The sequence below is a fragment of the Cimex lectularius genome, unplaced genomic scaffold (assembly GCF_000648675.2).
Source record: "Cimex lectularius strain Harlan isolate CLEC.00 unplaced genomic scaffold, Clec_2.1 scaffold28, whole genome shotgun sequence".
NCBI lineage: Eukaryota > Metazoa > Arthropoda > Insecta > Hemiptera > Cimicidae > Cimex > Cimex lectularius.
This window is the reverse complement of record NW_019392712.1, coordinates 2007501-2031778: the sequence shown is the minus strand read 5'-3', so window position 1 is coordinate 2031778 and position 24278 is coordinate 2007501. Positions and strand designations below refer to the sequence as shown.

General features: G+C 36.1%; 1 protein-coding gene across 1 annotated transcript in view; it reads left to right on the top strand.

Annotated features, from left to right (window-relative positions):
* LOC106669197 (probable G-protein coupled receptor CG31760) overlaps positions 1 to 24278 on the top strand; it is a 437919-nt gene that overhangs the window by 298240 nt on the left and 115401 nt on the right. The window lies entirely within an intron of this gene.

Below are 24278 nucleotides of genomic sequence, written 5' to 3'. Positions count from 1 at the left end.
TGATGGTAATCAGGATATAACGCAACGGAACACAAAAGCAGGGTAATATTAGATGGGAGAGACCTTATCTTTGTCGCCTAAATTGAACCATAAAAACTGGGTTATTTGGCTCTTGTGAATCTCATTTTTCCATTTTATTTATTTATTTTTTCAAGGCAAAGCAAAGGATTAAAAGATATTTCGAGACGGTTGTTCTATTGTAGTAGATTTATATTGTTCAACGCGTTAAAATAATTAAACAACAACTGTTCATAACATTCACAGAGGGCTTGCGCAGTAAGGTTAGCACGGATCGAGAGGTTAGTGTGAAACTTTTAGAAAAGGGAACCGATCAGTTCGTTGTCAAAAGGAATATCGAGGACGTTGTGGGTAGCGATGTTAGTGAAGTAGTTTGAAAGCTTTGATGATTTATCTGAGGATATTTTGTTGGAAAGATTGGTGGAAACGACTCCGAACTGCCTGGAGAGATGAATTAGGTGTGCGGAGAGCGTTTGGAGCAAGGAGCGATGGAATTTGCGGGAAGGGAAACGGGGTGAAGTCACTTGTCAAATTTTTGAATGGTGGTAATGTTAAAATTCAAAATTAAGCGGCGACCAAAGAGGTGGTTTCGAAATGGAGTAAATATCAGAGCTACTGCTATTTTTTTCAGAACGATTCATTGCACGCTCAGTAAAGTGATTTAAATCTTTTGATCAGCTCGCGATTGAAACCCTGTCACTAGTACAAATATTATGTCATCGTCGTTTGAGGCAACTTGGGGGTTCGCGAAATGGGAAAGAGGGCTTTGGCAGACTTAGGATGGAGCGAGAGGTTCATCTGGTACTTTTGAAGCAGGTAACAGCTCGTTGCCAAAAGGGATGTTGAGGTCGTTGCAGGCAGTGAGGTTAGTGACGTACTTCGAGAGCTTTGACATTAGTCGGAAGGCTTTTGATTGGAAGGATTGGATTTGCTGCATGTTGGATGCCTTGGCAAAACCCGACAGTTCCTCTCCGTAGTACGAATTGGCGCGTCATTTTTAATTTTTACCAAGGTTTTAACCTATTTTGACGATAAAATTTAAATAGCGCGACTTCAAAGGAATAAAGATAATTGAAAAGGAGGTCAGTCGATATTTTCTCGGCCAAATCGCTTCCAAAAAATCAGTAGATGTAGTTACAAATTCGAAAAGATATTTCGACATGTAAGTGAGCCCGAGAAAGAAAGAGACTTTTCGTTTTTCTTCCTTCCATAAAAAGTACAACAAAATTTAAACAACCATTTGTGTGTGTATGTGTGTGTGTGTGTTTGCTGTGTTTTTGTCAGTGTGTTTCGGTCCCAGGTTGAACACGAGTCGAGGCAAAACCTAATATAGCGTACACTGACACATTTAGAAATAGTAACATTGCTGATAATTATAGCCATCCCTAACAACCATATTGATAGTTACTGTATGATTCGTTTTGTTTCATAAGGGTAAATTTAACTATCTGCATGTGGTTTCACATACTTTAAATTTTATTTTTTAATTTGCAGCACATGACATCAACCTTCAATCCGATAACAATGAGTTACAAATTATTGTAAATACAAAATTAAATACAAGAGTGAAGGAAATACCCATTGGCAGTACTCCCATGAGGCTAAGTGTTCTCTGTTTAGTTAATGCTTGTGACTTCGTAGGAGATCGTTTTTGCAGTCAGCGAGGAGAGTTCGCGGGAATTCGTCAAAATGCGAGTTTTTGGGCGTGCTGATTTAAGGTTTTTGGGAAATTATCGGTAATAGGGACGGATTTCTTCTTGAACGAACGGAATATTTAGGTATGTATGTTCGTTACGTTCGACACACAACCATCAAAGCTTTTTGGTAGGATTAAGGGTTGAGCAGGTTGGATGCGGCGCAGGTTGAAACGTTTGTCTGAATCCCACAAGTCCAGTCCGTAAGTCCATATCCGCTTGCCCATGGTGTTGTAAAGCAGCCTTTTATTTTTGGCAGGTAAATTAGAACGTTTTGAAGAAGTCGTGCAAGAGCCCTGCATCGTGTTATAACTACTTGACGTTTCAATTGTGTGTAAGGTCGTCAAGTGTTATTCGATGTAAGTCCGAAGAACTGTACCTTGTCCAAGGTTGGAGTGGAATATTATTTAAGTACACTGGAAGAGAGATCGTTTTACGGACAGTGAAGGTGGTGGATTTGTCTAAGTTGAATTATATTATTTCCTTTTCACACCAAAACTCTAGCTGTGAGGCTTTGTTGGAGGTTTCGAGAGGAAATGACAGGATAGGAGTTACTAGATAGAAATGCTGTATCGTCTGCAAAATGCGAGTGTAGCAGTTTGAGGATGCACTGGATTGTCAGCTTTGTATACCGGGTATAGTGAGAAAGTCAGAACACTACCCTGAGGAACACCAGTATCATTAATGACTTGGGATTAATGTCTCGGAAAAACCAGCCAGTAAGGTAAGTGTGCAATGCATGAGATAATAAGTGGAGATGAGGATGTCCTTGAGCCTTGAAGAAGCCCGTGTGCCAAATTCGCTCAAACGCTTAAGTCAAGAAGGGCCCCTGAACAATACTGCCCTGTCTCAAGGGAGGAGGAAATAATGTCTACTGCGATGGCACTGTTGGACAGTTGAGTCACAATGGCGAAAACCAAATTTATGGTCCGGTAGACCTTAATAATCCATATTTACTCAATTTGGCTATGAGTCCACGTGTGCTTGTAACTCCTGCAAATCAAGTGCTGAAGATCATAGGATAGCACAGGGTTACGTCGTCAACGGAATCGAGGTTTAGTCAGGATATGTGGCAAATTGATGATTGGTCTGAGCACACTGCCCTGTGGCACGCTCGGACCTTATCAGGAAGAACACGTATCACATTTTAACATACATCGACTCAATTTAAAAAAGAAAACCACATTTTTCTTCAGTTTACCGCAAAAGAAATAGGTGGAGGCTGACTTTTAATATTATTTCCTTGAGTTACATCCATTAATAAAAACCTTTCACCTTATGTTATTTAGAGGTGAAGGTAAACTGTTAGTCGAGCAACAATCTTTCTGTAATTTTGAGATTGATGACTCTTGCCAACATCATCAATCATTCTTTAAATGAATTGCTACAGAAAGTAAACATAAAACGGTATAATTTATAAATTGTGGACAGTTTTGTTTAAATTATATATGAAAGAATTCTAATACCATAATGGTTCACAACTGCTATTGCTCCTACTGACAAATGTTTCTGACAAATATGTTTATCAGGATAATCGTTTGTGTAACTTCTTAATTGTTTTGACTAATTCAAATAAATATTGAATATTATGGTCGATTTTGGACACATCCTGACGGTATTCCTGGACGTCTAGTAAAGATGCCTTGTTTCGACTTCTGAATGTACAGTGGTGTTACGTTCTCATTATGTTACTAATAGCTTTAAAATTGGGGCTAAACAAAAAAGAAAAAACTGTCTTTCATTTTCCAATGTAATGATTCAGAGATATTTTCTTTACTCATGAAACAATATTGAATGAATGGCAATTCAAGTTGATTTAGATTGTTGTTTTAATCGTTTTACTCTGTACTTTTAAGGGCAAAATAATGAAGTCGCAGACAATGGGTTGCGTTAAAGATGTAAATTACATTCATGATAAACACGTATTTTAAATAAGTTAGACATTTAAATGTGATCTGTATAAATTACCAAATTATCAGTATAATTAGTCTGGGTCTTATTTCTTAATCACAGCCCACAAAAGAAAAGAAAATTGAATTTCCAAAATTACAAAAAACAAATTTTCTCTCTCTGAAAAAAATTGAAGAATCAAGATCGTAAATCCGTGAATTTTTCCACTTTTTTAGTTTTCATATATATTCATGAGGGCAGAATTACGGAGAAAAATCGCACTTGATTAACACATGATTCCGTGTTTGCGGGGTGTGAGGTAGGGGGGGGGTTAAAAAGGCTGAGGTGTAGTCTGTAAAAAGGATATTGGAATAAAACAAGACGTTTGTATGAATATGGTAATTTATGTCGGTTTTGTCTTTTTTGTGCGAAACATCTGAGAGAGGTAAAGGCGAAACTGGGCCTTTTTGAAAATTTACCCGACTACCAAAATTTATTCCATTCGCTTGACACTTTGACAAGATCATTAATGTTTATTTATTGAAAAAGCGTTTGATCGCGTGTGGCATGAGGGATTCTTATACAAATTAAAATATGCCCTTCCCAAAACCTTGTACGTAATCTTTCGCTCCTACCTAACCGAACTATTTTTCCTAGTTCGCCAAGGATTGGACTTCGGACTATTTCCAAATTTGAACCTCATCTGTGCCTCAGATAACCCGACTACACCCTTCACTCTCCTAGCTTCCTTTACCGACCACACATGTTTTCTCTGATTTCCATCCCGCAATTGCTTCGAAGGAGATCCAGGCAGTCTTGCGAATAGCCGAATGGAGCAAGTTCTGCTACCTTGGATAAATGAAAGCAAATGCACCGTTATTAGTTCTACCCTCCGAAAAAAACCATCATACAATATTCATCAATAATACACCTATCGTAAAAATAGATATTGTACGTTACCTTGGGGTCTATCTTGACTCTTGAACCGACAACACAAACCAAAATGCAAGAATCAAACAGACTCTTCGGATACATTACAATTTATTTTCGAGAATATCACCTTCTAATCCTAAGTCCTCAGAACCATTGTAACGCTCCCTACTACGTTTACAACACTATCCTTCACAATGGTCCATGTCCAAAATTACCCATCCCTACAACGCAAGTAAGGCAGTAACTGAAACGGAGAACGCCCCGGAAATACTACTGTTCTGAACAGTTCAGAAAGTTCGGAGGGCAATTTTTCATTATTATTTTGTATTTTTAAATGAAGTTTGTGGACAAACGATATCCCAATTCATCAAATTCAAAGGGAAATCCTAAAAAAATATTAAACATTCCTTTTACGTTTTAAACTGAACAATCGACAATGATCCTCTCATATACAATTGGTAATTGAAGATATTCACTTATGATACGAAGGCATACCCAAACAAACTAAACATTCATCACAATCCATGTGTCGAACAGCGTCCTCATCTCACCATTCATGGAAATCCGACACGTCCGTTGAAGCGTTCATGACCGGGAAATCTCTTGACTGATTGATTGACCCAACATAAAGGTGTGTATATATATATANTGCCAACGTTTCGATCTTTATTGAGATCATCTTCAGGGCTTTGACGTTTTGGTGGAATGTTTTAATTTACAGTATATTTTATGAAAATAATAAAATGAATTTTTTTCTGCCGCATTAAAGCATAGTTTATCAATTACTTCCAGCAAGATAACATCGTGTATCGCAGTGAAGCTTTATTTTACAGGTATTATATCAACGCGCAACTGAAAAAAATGGACATAAATTAAACTAAATAGTACCATTTCACGAGGGTTAATTATATTACATTACTGGTTGTACTAGGTGGTGGTTTTCATGTTTTCCCACCTCTGTAATGCTACTGGTTAAAATATGAGCACAGCTTTTGTTTGCCCAGTGGTCTTACACTTGAAAAATTACCTACATTGAATAGCTTTGCGTGTTTCATTTGTTTGCCCGCTATTATAACACCCTTTCTTCAAAATATTGTTAATTCTGTAAAATTACCAATATAGGGTTTTTAAAATTAGTGATTCGTTAAATTTGGCAAGAATCTAAATTTAGAAAAAATGTTAGTCAATTTTTATTCAGAAATCGTGAGCTGCGGTCTGGTGTAATGTAGGTTTCAGAAAAACATTTTCTTTATCGTGCCAACGTTTCGATCTTTATTGAGATCATCTTCAGGGCCTGGGATTTACAAACATTGTTTAAATTTAACAAATACATGTAGATTGTGGAAAAAAGTGATTTTATACAATGCAAAATATATTTTTTATATTCAATCAAAGTATTTCTACTCACTCAAAGTGTTTGTCTTCTGTGTAATTTTGTCATTCTTGTTAAGAGTGCCAGTGAGATATTGCTGCTTTGCGTTTATAAATGTTGGATTTTGAAGGGGTGGAGAAGGAAGTGGGTATAGAACACATTTTTGTATAAGGCGTCGGCTACTTTGAGGTGAAAAGAGCCTAAGAAGGGAAAAAACGTTGGTAATGGTTCGGCTAGATTATCCTTTCAGGATTATACAGAAGGGGATAAATAGGAAAAGGAAAGCTAAATTGTTGAAAAATTATGCTATGTAAAAAATGTTTGATGTTTGGAATGTGATGAGATAATATATGTATGTTATCTATATTGAATTTGAATATAGGCCTGTAGAGTGAGAAAAATAAACATATTTATTAGGAATAACAAAAAAATAATAATAAGTCGATTTATCCTGTATACTAGCAAAATTTAAAATTATCACTTTAATTTGGTTGATTTGCGGTGATATCAGTTGACTAATTGACTTTGAAATTGAAATATTGGAACTTTTTCTATTCATTTATATGGTACTCAACAAGTACCTGTAAATTTAAACAAACAAATTCAAACGGTTTTATTATATAAATTATTATAATTCAGTTGACATCTGATAGCCTTCGTTGAGATTTTTTTCATTGGTGGTATTAATTTAGATATTCTTTTTTTAGAACTTTTTTTAAACAAATGATGGATTATATTTTTTTATTAAAGCATTAGATAAAGGATTACAAGCAATGTCGTATATTATTCCGAAATGATATTCAACGTGGTTAAAACCGCAGGGAAGCATTATGTTGTGAACTATATTAATCTCGCACCACACTGTGAAAAGAACGTGAGATATATCATTATCTAAATATGTGGTTATTAGTGACCGTTAATCGATATTTATTTAGAAATCGTGAGATGCAGTCTGGTGTGATGGAGGTTTCAGAAAAACATTTTCTTTATCGTGCCAACGTTTCGATCTTTATTGAGATCATCTTCAGGGCTCAAACTGTTTGTCTTCTGTGTAATTGTGTCATTCTTGCGTGTCGTGTCGAATTTCTAAATAATTATCTAAATAGCTACTGTACGGCCTAGGAGAAAAAAAAACATCATTTAGATTTAACGCGAAACAAGAATAACGAGTTTAGAAATGATCAGATTTGAATTAAGTCATGGCATGGTGGTCTTTGGCACCATCAGGCTTGAGGAAAAATGACCAACGTGCTTAAGTTGCTGAAAGACCTATTCGGTCCATAGGAACTCACTTTAATGACCTGTATGGAAAAGAAACAGAGAAATTGAGAGTTTTTACTTCACGGGACTATTTGTCTGATTATAGATCGTTTTTCTCAAGAGAAAAAAAAATAACGTTCACTGGCGTGTATTTTTGCGTTTTAACACAATATTTGCATGCATTCACTCTATCCCATATTCATCAACTCATAGACCAAAAATACCTCTATATTTCTAAGTAATGCCTTAATATGGACAGTCTTTGAAGGTACTCCCAGGTTATAGGGGCCATAAGGGGGGCCATAAGCACTGATCAATCAATTAATTAAGCTCCCTATAATGATCTAGGCTAAGAGGAAAGAATCATTCCATCATTATCATAGCCTATCAGAGCCGATGCGCCTCCCTCCAACATCTAGAAAATCTTCAAAGTCCTTCAAAAATAGTGAGAAGAGCAGGGGGCTGAGAGGACAACATTGTATTACTCACATATTCATAATAAACCGTGTACAATCTGAAAGCAGAGCCTTAATAGACTTTAAGTCTTTCAAAGGAAGTGCCGGGGTTCAAACCCACCACCTCTAGGTAGGGAAATGCGAGTAGTTTTATCTCAAGAGATTCAATGTTCGAACCCTGTGCAGTATTTTTTTTTTTTTTGATAATTATTGAACAAAGTGCAATGATTCGCGAAACCATTTTCCTCTAAAAACGTTTGCTTAACGCATTCATTATATTCACCAAAATTAATTATAAAGTAGATAAGCAATCAACCAAATTAGCCAATTCTAAGAACTATTTAGGAAAGTAGATCAATAATTATTATTACGATATTTGATCAATCGGAAAATTTCGTTTGAATTACTTAGCAATATTGCTACAAAGTCTCTAAAACTTTTCTGTTTATTTGACTTACATCAAAGAGCGGAATTTAACTCAATGTAATAAATACAATCTAAATATACTTCCTTCTGAGAGACTGCTGAAAGTACTGAAAAAACAAGATTGGGAAGTTTATTTATAAGCAGCTAGCCTGTGGGAACATTGAAAAAATAGTGGAGAAAAATAGGCGAGACCTTGAATTATAACCGAACGTAAAGTAAAACAATCGTCTAAATAATCTAAGATTCTAGACAAAAAACACGATAAAAAATCAGTTGTTCCATTCTTCCATAAACTTACACAACGTGCTGCAAAAAGTATTAATACAAAATATGAAAAATAAAAATTCAAAGGCATAGTGATCGAAAAGAAAATAATTTCTATACTTCGCCGCCAAAATAATATACAGGAAAATATAAAAAAATATTTTATTTTTACTTATATATTACAATGAATCATTATTAAAAAATTACGTTTATTGTATAATTACAATAAATAAATACTTCAACATTCATTTATTTTCCAGATCAAAAATCATAAACCAAAGTTATATAAATGCAAAACTAAGTCATTGTAATTAAAGATAACTTATTACTTTTTCTACTTAAAGATTGATTGATTGTTCGGCGAGAAGCCGGGCGAATCACCCACTTTTTAACCTAGGCACACTCACACTCTCATTCATTCTTACGTCCATATTTTCTTGTGTGCTTACCATTCACTCAAGTATGGTTGTAGAATAGTTATTTCTCCACCTCTCTTTACCTAATTGCAACTAATCCTGCTACTAATCTAATTGAGGGTTGATGTGATATTCAATATTCCACCATCGGCCCTTTCACACTACACATTCACTCTAATAAATTCATTCACTCTCAATATGCTCAAAAGGTAACACAAAACGAGGTATGTACCAAATACTATATAAAACAGCCCAGTTACCTCTGAAAATCGGAACAGGGAACGTTTAAAGTGTGTTGTGTCAAGGATGAGTTACTGTGCGGAAAGCGTTCCCGACAGAACCTAGCACCAGCATGGCAGTTTCATTTTCACTTCCCAAGAAGTAATACAGCATCTAATATTTCACATGGTAAATTCTTATGAATTATGAAAAATGGCAAAAAGGAGGGAAAACTCATAAGGTGGGGTTGAGATGGGAAGTTGATGTCCGAGTGGATCGAGGTCACGATAGCTCAAGTGGTAGAGCAGCGGCGTATCTAGCCGAAGATCGTGGGTTCGAATCCCGCTCGTGCCATTAACTTTTTTCATCAACTACAAACCTTAATTAATTGTAATGATTTAATTGGTCAAGCGGTCCACGAAATTAGTGAATTTAAAGAATTAATATGAAGTACACTTCACTAAAGCTCTCCGTGGCCATTTCAATTGTCGTCGAGAATCCAAACCGATTACACGACATTTGAAAAATGGCAAAAAGGAGGGAAAACTCATAAGGTGGGGTTGAGATGGGAAGTTGATGTCCGAGTGGATCGAGGTCACGATAGCTCAAGTGGTAGAGCAGCGGCGTATCTAGCCGAAGATCGTGGGTTCGAATCCCGCTCGTGCCATTAACTTTTTTTTCATCTCAACTACAAACCTTAATTAATTGTAATGATTTAATTGGTCAAGCGGACCACGAAATTAGTGAACTTATGAATTATAGCGATATATTTTTTAAAACAACCTTTACACTATAAATGTGTTCAATCACTAACAAGAAATTTTAAGCATTGTTAGTTTCTTCTTGTTCTTGTTTAAACATTTTTTACTACTTTTATTATAAACAAATAATTTATCAGCTAGATTATTTATTGATGTTTATCGTTGCATATAAGCCTTCGCACAAAACAAACATTCTACAACACTGACAAGTATTGAGAATTTAATATACAGGGTGTCCGTTTAATTATCCCGTATTCGGTAAAGGGTTTTGTAATATGAAACTAGCCGGTCTTTCCAGGGTGAAACGTTGAAGAAATAGTTAGTGCTAGTGGATTGGTTTGGTAGAAGAGCTGAGGTTGAAGTTACGGAAGCATGTCAACAATGGGATGTCTAGATCTTTGTGAAGATCTTTAGTGACGTAGAAGGGAGCGTTGAGAATGCGTCGAAGACTTTGGATGACGGAAGGTTTAGCCCCACAACCCCACTTAGTATGGCTAAATTAGTCTGATTAGGGCTTCGTTGGGCGTTAATTTGTAAATGTAATTTGGAGTCTCGTGGCACGGACAAGAGAAGATCCACGAGGTTAAGACGATCGGGTTGCGTTGCACTTTTTTTTTATCGAACTCTGGCTTACGATTGACGGTTATCCCTGGAGGGGGTCGACTAGATGCGAATGACACATCGATTCAAAACAATAATCGATAGGATTACATATGAGACTAGCATTATTTGTTCATCTCTCTGGCTAACGATAATCGACAATTAAACAATAATGAGTAAACTATTTAAAAATACAATTTTTACGGAAAATAAGAAATTTTATAAAAATCTATTAATCTGGCCCGAACAATGGGAGAGAGTCTAATATGGGAATTAGATTTTAAGAGTTATATGTTCGAAAATTTTCTCTCAAATAGAATGTGGGCTTATTGATCTGTAAGAGGATGGATTACTTGAGGATATCTAGGACTGTGGTTTAGAAAGGCTAGTTTCCACTACATAGTATAATAGGTTGTGAAAAATTAATGAATTGTAAATGCAAATTTTTTTCCATATTCTAACAATCCTGATAATTTTTTTGCTTACTAAAAATGGCTAAAAAATAACCTGATTAAAACAACTTCTTGGAAACAATGAAAAAAATAATGAATTCAGTAAGGAGTATTTCCTCGTCTAGAGTTGATTACCGCATGCATTCGACGAGATATTGAACGTAGTGCTGTGGAATATTTTCATACTCCTCCTATATCGCCTTTCTTAAGTCCTGCAAATTTTCCACCATCAGTGGATGAATTTTTGCCCTCTTTGACACTCTTGTCTTATCTTGACTTATCCGAAAATAAGATTTTCCACTTCTTGCTCGAACCAAGAGTCTTGCAAAAAGGTTTGGGCCAGATTCCGGCCTTCTCGCACGTATTCCAGCTTCTGAAGTTTTCACCTAACAGTGCGTAAACATTTCTTACTTGTCGTTGCTAGATCACAACAGAGGTAGGATGTTGATTACGGCATACATTGGAAAACATAAACCGATCATCTCTCTGAGATGTGCCACAATGGCGACCTAATTCATGCCTTCATGAGTAACCTCCAGTATTTTGGTAACGATGCAGGCCCTTCGGGCAGTTGTTCGGGAATGTTAAACACCCTGGCTACACTTATTCCATCATCCAACAGTGCTGTGATTCTACCTATGAATCTGGATCACTTAAAATCATTACTCAAACAAATTTGAAACTTAAAAATGGTACAACGGAAAAAATCAGACTATCGGAGCGTTAGAAAGAAGTTTTACAGAAAAACCAACAAAGATGAGAGTGATTACTCAAAGATTTATTTACAAGAACAAAATTGGGTTATTTTAACCTCTGGCATGGGGCACTCTCAACACGACAGACAGGATGACACATCTACGCGGAAAATGTAGATTTTAGAAAAACATTTTCTTTATCGTGCCAACGTTTCGATCTTTATTGAGATCATCTTCAGGGCTCAAAGATGTATAGATGTACCCAACACTCACAGAAGAAGACGCATCTACACGGAAAACAAACACTTTGAGCCCTGAAGATGAACTCAATAAAGATCGAAACGTTGGCACGATAAAGAAAAAGTTTTTCTAAAATCTACGTCACACTAAACCGCATCTCACGACCTACAAATAATCGTCAAAAAACGGTCACTAAACACCACACATTAATTCAGCAAAATACTCAATATATATTTTGAACAAGGTATTTTGTAATTCGCAATATAAAAATATTTTGTGATCTAACATAAAAACGATTTCTTCATTTTCTGAGTGGCACGATAAAAATCGAAGTTTAATTTAAGCCTCGTGTCAGACCACGTAAATTATTCGTTTTTGATATCAGAACATAAATAGAAAATTCTCTCTCTTTCTCAAACCTATTGTATATAAAATCCTTTTATTGCCAACTCCTTTGTGATTTATGTTGCGCTATTTGACTCTTACTGCGATTATTTTGTCGTAAAATCCGTCGTACATCGTAAAGATTTTGTCAACTCATAAAAGTAGCGGTGTTTACGTTATACTGTTTATAGCAATTTCTGTAAGTGCCAAAATAATTTATAGTGTTTCACTGTTTACATATCGAATGTTAAACTGTCAATATAGCACTCATGCCTCATGTGTGGTAATTACATTTTTTCAAGTGGTACGTGTACATGGTTTTCGATCGGCTCATATGATCTTTACCCTCCTCTCGCAAATATGCATGTCAATATGAGATAAACCATTAAAACTCAGTCAAACATTTGTAACCTTTTAAATATAATTCAAATTAATAATTATTTTGCAAATATAAGCTGTTTGTCGGTGAACCGTATTCATAAAATGAAGTGACTACCTGCGTGCGAAAAGTTTATCTGAAAGATAGGCGGAAGAGGCCCTTCCTATCTTCTTAATTAATAGTCATGGTAATAAGGAGGATAGGAAGATACTGTTATCTTTTCATTCCTTGCGAATGGGAAACTGAACTTTTCTAATTTCACTAACTTGGCTCCTTACAAGTTACTGCTTTATAGGAAACATTATGTAATATTATTTTTAATTCTGAATTTAATATGTAGTCAGAGTGTAATATTGTAATATGGGTCATATACTTGCAATATAAAACTCTAAATAAATATATAAATATGTTTGTATATGTATGCGTAGAATTAAGCTGACATATAAATTAATCAATTAAAGCTTACAATTATATATGATTAGTGATGCTTCAATAAAAATTAAATGTATTACAACTAATCGTGAAAGCCAAACATGTTCATTTTGACAACAATAATCGGTTCAGTAATGAAACAAATCGGATAATTCAAATTATATTTTATTTTAATTATTATGCAAAGTATGGTTGGGCTGAAAAATCTGTGTCACTAGCGGGACAAGAACCGCCAACCACCATCAGTACCCCGGCGCTTCTACCACTTGAGCCAACATGACTACTACTACTTGCATAATAATTAAATTATTAGGAGATCGTGAGATGCGGTCTGGTTTGACGTAGGTTTAGAAAAACATTTTCTTTATCGTGCCAACGTTTCGATCTTTATTGAGATCATCTTCAGGGCCTAGAATTTACAAACATTGTTTAAATTTAACAATTACAGGTAGGATGTGGAAAAATGTGAATTTATACAATGCAAAAAAATATTTTTTATATTCAAAGTATTTCTACTCACTCAAAGTGTATATTTTCTGCGTAATTGTGCCATTCTTGTGTGTCGTGTTGAGAGTGCTCGTGAGATATTGCAGTTCTATGTTTATATCCGTTGGATTTTGAAGAGGTGGGGAAGGAAGTCGGTATAGAAAGACTTTTTTTATAAGGAGTCGGCTTCTTTGAGGTGAAAAGTGCCAACGATGGGAAAAAACGTTGGTAATGGTTCGGCCAGATTATCTTTTCAGGATTATATAGACGGGGATAATTAGGAAAAGAAAGCTAAATTGTTGAAAAATTAGACTGTGTAGAAATGTTTGATGTGTGGAATGTGATGAATGTTTTGTATGTTATATTATTTGTTTTGTGTAATGTGATGAACGTTTTAAATGTTATATGTTTTGTGTGATGTGATGATGATATACGCATTTTATCAATATTGAATTGGATTAATGATATTGGAATAGCTGCGACTGAGGTTACATGTGTCCGTTCTGTAATTGATGCTGTGTTTATTTCTGTTTATGTAAACAATTGCTAAAAAGTTACGTTTATTTTTGTTTGGTTCTATGTGTAATATTTTTGGATTGTTGAAGTAGAAATTGAGTTTGTGTTCAAAATGATGGGTAGCGAGTGCTGTAGGAGATTACGTCAGATTTATTTGTTATTAGTGTGGGATCTTTAACTTTGGAAAAAAGTGTGTGAATTGTTTTGTAGTTTTTGAAAGCTATTTTAAAGTTATAGGAAAAGAGAAGTGTGTTTGAATGGCATGGATATGTATGTCGGTTCGTCTGAATTTGATAGAACTGATGTAGAATTTTTAGTATAGTAGATGGTGTTAGTGTTGGGTTGAAGTTGTTGATTATTCTGTTGATTATGTGTTTACGGTATTGATTTTTACGGAGGATCTGTTTTTATATTTCTATGTTCTTGTCATCAAATGATTCATGGCTTAGGGTAATAATTCTGTGAAGTAACCCTTTGGCCGTGTTTATTATTGTATGAAGAGGTTGGTGAGATGTAAAGAAGATAAAGAAAATGTGTTTCTGAAACCTACGTCACGCCAGACCGCATCTCACGATTTCCAATCATCGACTAACGGTCACTAATCACCACACATAAAACATAGTCTGAAGATAAATTAACATAGTAATTACAATTCTATAAGTAAAAATGGTTTCAAATAAAACAAAAACATCGGCATTCTTCAAAAAATTTTAAAATAAAGAGTGTCTTATTTTTAAACGGTTTATGCATTGACACGGCGCTCTTCACTGTAAAGTCCCAGGTTCGAATCCAGCGGCCCTGCATTCGAACCGGATTTATTTACAAATGGGTATTTTTTTAAAAGACCGGCATGCCGAGGGTTCATATAACCACGTCGTTAAAATACCCTCATAAAAAAAGTAAATATAAAAAAATTGAACGTCATATTCTTATTTAACAATGTAAGGTTGACACAAGGACATATGGCAAGGTATTTTAAGCCAACGCCTGCATATGTGTCCGGCGTATAAAGGAATGTCAACTACCTAATGGACGGGTGTAATTACTTGGCTCCTTATAAAGAGCGTGTAGGAATGCGACCCGATATGGGAATTGTGGTTGAGCACGACAGCGAATATATGGGTCTCCTGTTACAATTCTAGGGGGAAACAGAGTTGGTTAGTCAACCACAAAATGATAGTCAAACGTCAATCAAACGCTATCTGCTGTGGGATGTTTCGGAGTATTACAGAAGGACTTGGGGACTTGTGAATATAGAATTTGACTTCAGAAGGCTTGAAAGGTGTAATAGGGGGATAAGGAGGGCGGCGAGTAGAATTTCGGCTTTCTTGCTGTTCATATTGTATGTTGTTCGTGTCTGGATGAAGAGGAAAGGTGTGTTCTATATGGATTAAGAAAGGGTTCAACTTTCTGCGGCGCATCTATTTCATTTTGAAAGATAGAGGCTCGAATGTTCATATTTTTGGCGTACACATATGTACAGGGTGTACCAACTACTATAGTTCACCAATTTAATTCGGAAACGATTAACTTTAGCCCAAAATGCTCTTATACAATCTCCGAGTTAGTTTTGGCTATGAATCGCGGAGTGGCAACAGATTTAACATAACTCTCATCTAGCTGGAAAATGACACTAACTTTATGTAAAGTTAACAGTAAACTTACTGTTTATTGTACAGTTCCATTCTAGAGCTTATTTTATGCCACTTTTACTGAAAGGATAATTTTGATAGGATAGACCATTTCTTAGTTATGCCCGACGGAATACGCATGAGGGGGTATGATGCTTTTTGCAACAAGAAGGCCCTCCTTCATTCTCGCTCGCTTTTTTATGTACTATAAGCATCATTATTTTACATTTTTTCTTATTTCAAATCAAACGACTATATTTGTATTAAATAGATCGGGAACGGCGAAATTAAGTTTATGGAGATCTTCTAACGAAGAATAATTGTCTGCCGACGCCCTAATTGGATATTCGATCACTGTCAGATAGTTCCTTCATTATTATTCAGTAGGAGTTAACTTATGATCCGGGGTTAAGTTTCCTATCACGCTCTCATTCGAAGTTGGACGGGACGCTGAAAGAAAGGTATTACGCGCCACTCTTTAAACGGAAGATAAAACCAAATCTGAATCGTTCGACATTTATTATTTAAAGGCCCATAGGTAATTTCCATGATGTCTGGAAATAAAAAGAGGGAAGCAAATAAATAAAAAAAATTGCAGTGATGTTTGTTCACAATTACGTTGATTTAATGATACTATTATTATTATTATATTCCTTAACCAAACGTACTGATTTGTGAAGTGTTTATATCGGTTCACCTTCTTGTCCAAGATATCTCATGGAAAGGAACCAATGATAAAATTTAAAAAAGTACTTTCTTTAACAAACTTGATTGCGAGGGAGACTGAAATTTAATTAAATTATATCCTTCACTGCAAACCTTATTGCCCTAAGTGTTTCATTTGTATTTTCTCTGAATGAAAAGCTTCAAGGGTTAACGGAATTTTGAGGGATGGGGTGATGGTGATGATCTTGGTGGAATGACTTGATCATTCAACTGGCCCTACTTTCCTGCTGGTTTAGACGTCAATCAAACCCGTTTAGCCTTATGCCATCTTCCACGAGGATCTTATGACGTGTGTAATATTGGGTTTTGACAGTTAAAACAGATTCGTAACAAATTCGTTACAGTATAAATGGGGAAAACATTGTTTGTAAGTATCGGATCAAAACGGTTCACTCGTCAAATGAATGAGCAATTTTTCATGGCTCACCGCTCGCTCTCACCAAAATTAACTAAACCATAATTATATGCATAAACTTTGGCGGGTTTTTTTTGTTCAGGGTGCCAACGGCAGGGTATGCAAGAGCGTTAAAACCGTTTCATCTTTTTGTTGTTGTTTTATTCACATTTCTAAAAGCGGCAATACTGTTTTTGGTCTTTTTGCGTATACGTTTACTTTTTCTTCTGGTTCGATAGATCTTTTTGAAATTACACCAGACTTTTCCATTAAAGCTGTAATAATCAGGTTGTATTTTATTTTATTACGTTATTCCGTTTCTTCCTTTGAACGTTAAAGAGCATTTTTTTGTCGAATACTTTTTCTGATATCGGAAATTTCCCGAACCATTTCGCTGGTTGTCGTTTCCTCCACGACTAAGGTACAAATATTCAATGGCTCAATGACAATAATGCCGTTCCAGCCTTTTCTTGGAAATTATTCCTCGTAATATTAGAATTCGTATATACTTTTGAGGTCTAGCTCATCTTATTTGAATAATATGAATTATCACGAATCAAATGTTAAGGAACACGAGCATAACTTTGGCAGAAGTAGAAAGAATTCACGTGAGTATGTCTCCCCATGGAAAAATAATTTCGAACAGTATCTTGATTTGGCACGAGAATATATCTGAGTCTGACATATTTTGGCTGATAAAGAGATTTGCCAAAAATATACAAATTTTCATATTTCATACCATATTTCAAGCATTTCGTAAAGGCCGCGAAAGCGGCATCCACAATATAAAGGAGGCAGAGAGTCCCGACGATTGAGGAGGCAGAAGAAGAGGACGGCGGAGGCCTACGCGGAGCCACGTTTGAACGAAGGTTCTTGTCAGTCGCACTTTGTGTTAGAAAAACTAGTAAAAAAAAGAAAAATGTATCCACGATTGTCATAAAACATTTTATAAAGTATGTGGGGCTGAAATACCACTCACCGATATTTCATGCCTGTCCACAAACGTCATCCTCTTTAAGATAATTTTTTATTTATTTTTTTATGATTTCGAAACCACTGAGTTTATGCGTGTTTCAGGGAAAATGCGACAAGTTCGGTTACATGTGTATTCGGACACAGCTATGCTTATAGTAATTATAATCTCGGTAATTAAATTTTAGGTGGTATTCTAGGTCACCTCCTACAAGTAAAAAAAATGTAAACATATAACTGGTATTACCCAAAATTCACAGGCATTTGTTTAACATTTCATTTTAAAATACATTCTCGAGCATACAGCAATTATTCCGAAATTAATTATTAGGAGAAGAAAACTTTTAGAAATCGATAATGTGAAGTTTATAGATTACGTCAATTTTATGTCTTTGCCGCGCGCGGAGTTGACTAAAGCGTTCGGTTTTCAATGGCGTTTTTTTGAGAAAATTCTTTTCCGTATTTATGCCGTACGTTTTCCAATGCGGATTATGTGGGTGGAATACCTGATAAAAAATGGTTCGAACCTGAAATGATGTTTAAAGAGAAGAGGGCAGAATTTCTGGAATGGTACGATAAGCAACTCGGAGTGACATGTATTGTAATATGAAGGAAGAGTTGGAAAAATATTGCGAGCAAGATGTTTCAATCTTTACAAATTCTTGTTTTACATTTAGAGAAATGTTATTAAACTTTGTAACAGAAACCTCTTTCGTGAGACTACACCATAGCATCGGCTTGCAATCTTGTTTTTAGGAGAAATTTCTTAAAACCGATTTCAATATGCGTAATAACTCGCGTAGGGTATAGAAAAACATGTGTACACTCTTTGCAGGCATGGAATGGTTGATTTTTGAGAAATAAAAAGAGGCAATAACATTTTGCATGCAGGAAATGGTAAAAAATTTAATAGGGACATACGAGGTTGATGGATTTACTAAAACAACTTACATAATTTTTGACTTTAATAGTGTAAAAGATACAATGAATGCTCGTTACGAAAAACATTTTGAAATTAGTTATTAATTATTATTTGGAGATAATTGGGAGACACTGTATTATATTAACATTAGGAAATAGGAGAGTGAAAAATTTTTATATATCGATGTATGTTCATTATATTCTTGGGTAAGTAAATACGGGAAATACCCGATATCTCACCCGAAAATTTATCTAGGCCACGATACTTGTATCAATATTTTAGGAGACGTAATTTTCACAAAGTGTATCGGCGGATTGATAAAATGTAGAGTTACTCCCCCGTCCGACCTTTTTCACCCAGTTCAGTCGCATAAAATCAGTGACAAACTAATGTTCACGTTGCGTAAAACCTCTCCTTAAATATTGAACAAAGAGGGATGTCAGCAAAGCGCAGAAGACCGAGAGTTTGTAAGATCGTGGGTTATCGATGAAATAAAGAAAGCTGCACAGATGTGTTACCGACTGATTTAAATTTACGAAATTTGGAAATATGCCGAAACACAATACGAATTGTTTCCAGAAAAGGAGGCTTCTTCGCATCCACAGTATATACTCTTCGATATATCGATCAATTTATAAAAATTAAATTAGAAGCTTCCGGTTTCTGTGAACGTATAGAGTCCGTAAAAGAAAAGAAATAATATGTTTTGTTTTTTTTGGCTTCGCCTGCTGGCATTAGCCACAAAACATACATGTCAGAGGGTCGGGGTGCCCCCACCGCCACAAACCCCCGCCCCAGCGCCGCCGCCCAGGAGGGTATAGGGGGTGGCCTTTTATTATTTTTTTTAATGTTTAAACCAGGCGTTTTTGGAGGATGTGGATAAAAGCCATTTACAATATTACCACACTACGGAAAAGTCTACATCCCCTCCGCTGCCCGGGGCAAAACGTGCCCAGTTTTCCACCATACCCTACCCGGACGACCCCCTACAACTGGCATGTTAGAGTAAAATACTTAAAATTAATAAATAGTTATTATAACGGAAAGAAAATTGCCTGAATATTACAATATGATAGAAAACCTGTTTAACGAATCAAGTGCAATCAAAGTTAAATAAACGAGGGAAAATGACTAATTTATGAAATGCTGGAAATTAATTGATTATTAGGTTTATTTAAATGACTAGCTAATTTATATTTACTATCGTATAGAGGGCCTGTATTATCTCTTTGTTGGCGACTTTGCTTAAAATGGAACTACTCTTGGTAGGTAGAAGAATTCCATTATCCATCAAAGTTTGATAAAAGTCTTCTCTCCCGCGGGAAGACAAGGGGCAAGCGAAAAGATCATGGTAAGGGTCAGACATGGTCGTCCCGTCGAATTCACATACCGGAGAATCTAGGACGCCTATTTTATGGAGGTGGTAGGGCAAACTATTATGGTTAAGCTGGAGACGGATTATTGAGGGGAAAAGACTCCTACGGTCATTTATGTTTGTGAATCAAGGTTTGGATGGTATTGCTGGTTTAATGGTGGCGTAGACCTTTCCCTTAGCTTTGATCGCTAGCTAGTATTCCTGTTGCCATGAGACTCTTCTGTTGAATGTTCTAGATTCAGTAACATCCGTTTAATGGTCAGATTCAAGAAAACTTGGGTTTGTTTCATAGCTTTTGTAACTGTTAGCACACTAAAATTATCTGATAATATGATAGCATTTTCGTACCGATGTTGAGATATGTGCTGAAGGGCTTCCGCCATGGCTATTAACTTCTGCGGAGAATATCGTACATATATTTTTTTCCGAATCACAGTGTCAGAGGTTCAATACCGCTGCTACAGTTCCTTCCACTGATTTTGAGCCGTCTGTATAAATAATGGCGTTCCGTCCTACTTCTTAGTACTCTTCCACGAAATCCGGTCCATTGTGAAGTTCTCTGTACGAAGTTATTGTGTTAAGGGTGTAGGTGAGTAATCTGCATGGGACTAAGCTTTTGGGCGTTAATATGTGCTTATCCAGAAAGAGTTTTTTGTTATGCGCATTAATAAGCGAAGAAAGAATGGTTTGCCCGCCTTATGATGCTGTTTTAGTTGACGGTGGTGTGGAGCATTTTTCAAGAGAGCTTTGATAGCTGGGTGTAAAACCTCGTTAATGCGATAGGAGAGGTTCTTCCCACGCCTTACATGTAGTGGATACATACCTGCTTCCGGTAGAAGAGCGTTTGCAGGTGTGGATGCCATAGCTCCTATACAGCACCTAGCTGCTCTTATTGGAGCCGGTCAAGCCGGGACAAGTGGGATTTCGCGGCACTTCCGTAAAATACACATCTGAATTGAAATGTTTTAATGCTCAGTGCGGTTATTTACTGAGGGACGCGGTGTAAACATAAGGTAATATTGGGCTAAAAACCGCTCCCTGAGGCAGCCCTACGAACTCTTCTCTTGCTACGAAATCATAACCATCCGATACGAAATGTAGCGTTCTAGAATTAGTTAATCCCGGAATTGTCCTAATAAAGATGCTGGGGATCATCAAATCTATCATAGATTTTTTAAGAATATTAAGACTTACATAGTTGTATGCGTCCGATTTGTCAAAGAAGACACCTAGGGTGGTTTTTTTTTGAGAAAGTTTAAACTGGTATCCCCCAAAAAAGTTGCTAGGTTGCTACGTGTTATGATGTTATGTGTTATGTTATATGTGCTATGATGCTTCTTCCAAGTTCCATGTCAACTATGAAGCTAAATTTCCTGACACGATGGCGAGATAAATTGTTACAATTGATATACTCCCGGCAAGTAGGAAAACTTTTACAGCCGTAATGTGAATAAAGTTTTTCCAGTTTTTCGTTACTCTGATACGTGAGTATCGTACGTTATTTCTAACAATAATTGCACTGCCTGCATACCCACCCGGACGTTCTGTGCGGAGCAGATCGTACCCGAAACTTCGGGAGCTGCTCCTCCTGTATGTTTCTGATAGTAGGCCGATATTAAATCTTTCTTGAGTTATAAGGATTTTCAAAAATGTCCTATTTGCACTGATTGAACGAATATTCCATTGTAAAAGGCTAAGACAGTTTAATGAAACTCAGTTTTCCATCTTATGTTGTGAGCCCATGAGTATTGTAATTTATTTATTTGGAATGTGCTTATTGTTGTCTTTATGTGGCTATGTTTTAGTATAGATGAGTGACTGAATATGAATTTACTGTTCTAGTTGGTTTTATTATTTAGCGGTGAATCTTTAGTTAAGATGCTTGAGACGTTTTATACTTTTTATCTAGGATTGTCACTGTGCTTTGATTTTTAACTGCAAGATTGTATAGTGTAAGACATATTATGTCCATGGCTTCTGTTGTAGTTGTGTTACGTTTATGTTCCTGTAAGTTTTGTGTCAAACTGTTTAATTGAGGTAAGTACTTTTCAATTTCTGTTGACGTATGCAGGTTATTGACAAGTGGTCGTGATGGGAGATTTTGTGGGGTATTATTGGATTCCCGAGTTGGGCTATTGGGGCCTTCTACCGGAGAGAAAATTGTGGACGAAGGGGGTTTGATTCTCGTTAACGTACGTCTAAAACATCGTCGACTATTTGGTAGCGGAAAAGTAGGAAACTCCTCCTGATTTATTTCCAGGAGGTCTTTCAGCATGTCCAATTGATTTCTCGACACAATCGAAATATAAGATGTCTCCGAAAAATTTTTTTGGTTTTCTAAGTTAATTTTTTGGAAAACCTCGCAATCTTTGCTATGGGACAAGTGAGTTTTGGTACAGTGTACACAAGACGGTCCTAATGAGGCGTTTCGGAAGTCTTTGATTTGATGTTCGCCATCGCATTTAAGTCATCGCTCTTTACTTCGACACTGACCTGCAGTGTGGTTGAATCGTGGGCAGTTGTTGCACTGTCGTTCTGGTGGTATGGTCTAATCGGGCAATAGCTTCCGTAGATCGTGACAAAATCCGGTGATTTCGATCCTAGGAATGTTACTGTGCATGGTTCTAAAGGTATGATCCTAAACTTGTCACCGTCTTTGACATAACTATTCACCCTCTCCACAGAAAATGGTTTGATAGGGGACTTCAAATTATTCAAAATCTCACCTTCAGTCAAGTTTAGATCTACATCACGTATTACCCCTTTTTAACAGAATAATCTGGGACTATGGGTACACAAATATGTTTTCATTTTTTAGAATGTCACACTGAGATAGATGGTTCGCTGTTTCCCTGTCGAATGTGGTAATTTTTATTCTATTCCTACCAGTCACTCTAATCTCAGAGATTCATCCTGGAATAACCACTTTCCGAAGAGCATGGGATGAGCGTTTCCTTTGTTTCCATTTCCACCCTCTGCTGACGCGAAGAAAGGGCCAGGGCTGTCTTTTTCAAAATGGTTATGGTGTGATAATTCAATTCTTATTTCTTGTCATTTAGTTGCTCTATCCGTTTTAATTTCATCCATATTGCGAAAAATCATTTTGGTGTACGCTTTTGGTTCGGTCTCTGGGGCTGGTCGCTTTCTGGAATTGTTTTCGCCTATAAATGTTTTATTGCTTGTGTTTGATCGCATTACACTTTGAAAGTTAGAAATTAAGAGTGGTGTAAAGGTAATATCCATTTCGGAGGATTTTTTTGTACCATCTTTAGTTTGGTCTCGGTGATCGGTGGGATCGGGGGATTTCAAACCCCCACTGTTATAAGAGACATTACTGAAAGTAAAGACACCTTATATAAAAAAAAAATTGCTTTACTTAAAGTAAAAATTGATATTAAAATAAAGAAGAGTTTAAATTAGAGAACAAAATATGTTTAAACAATCTTGTGAACTTATCACGTTGATCGGCACTAATCTTCTCGAGTCTCGTCAATAAGTCTGCTCTCTTCGGAGTCACAATAAACACTGTTGAAATAATACGTTGTGAAGTGCGCGAGAGAAGAAGGAATCCCCTCGATATAGACAAAATAGAAAAAATCCGGCCAGGCGGTCGATATCAAAACTAGAAGCGAATTCGTTTTGGGGTAAACTAGGGCAAGGAGAAAATTTGGCGAAAACATCAATTGTCAAAGAGCAACGCTTTAGTTTTATAATTTTGAACAGCCCCTCTGTAGCCACGCGAACATATAAATGATGATACATTAATTGTTAATAGGACCGATCAGGACGAAGAAGATTCCCAGCTCGAACACCGCATACACAATGTGTCTACCTAGATTAAAATTATATGATTATCAAGAAAAATTTGCGAGTAGAGTTTTATATTGTGACACGGATAGTATCATTTATAGGTCCAAACCAGGGGAAAACAAAATCGAAACAGGGCGTTCGCTTGGAGAAATGACGATCGAGTTAGAGACTTTCGGAAAAAATAGCTTTATTATTGAATTTGTCTCGCCAAGTCCTAAATCGTATTCTGTTGTAAGTTTTTGACCCTGAAAAAATGTAACAGAAATTGTATCGAAAGTAAAAGGGTTGAAACTGAATTTTTCAACATCACAAATAGTAAATTTTTATTCTATGGTCCAGTTGGTTGCCGATAAAGAATACAATCACTGTCCAGTCAGAAATATTAGCAGGATAGAACCGTTTGACATCATTACCGCCTTTGGAGAAAAAATATTCCCGATGGGTTCCCAAAAAAGAAAAATCGTTTTCCGTAGCGGTGCAGTGCCTTACAGATTCAAGAGACACACAATTAATTAATATACCTTTTGTATTCTAATTAATAATTTATTGCAAATTT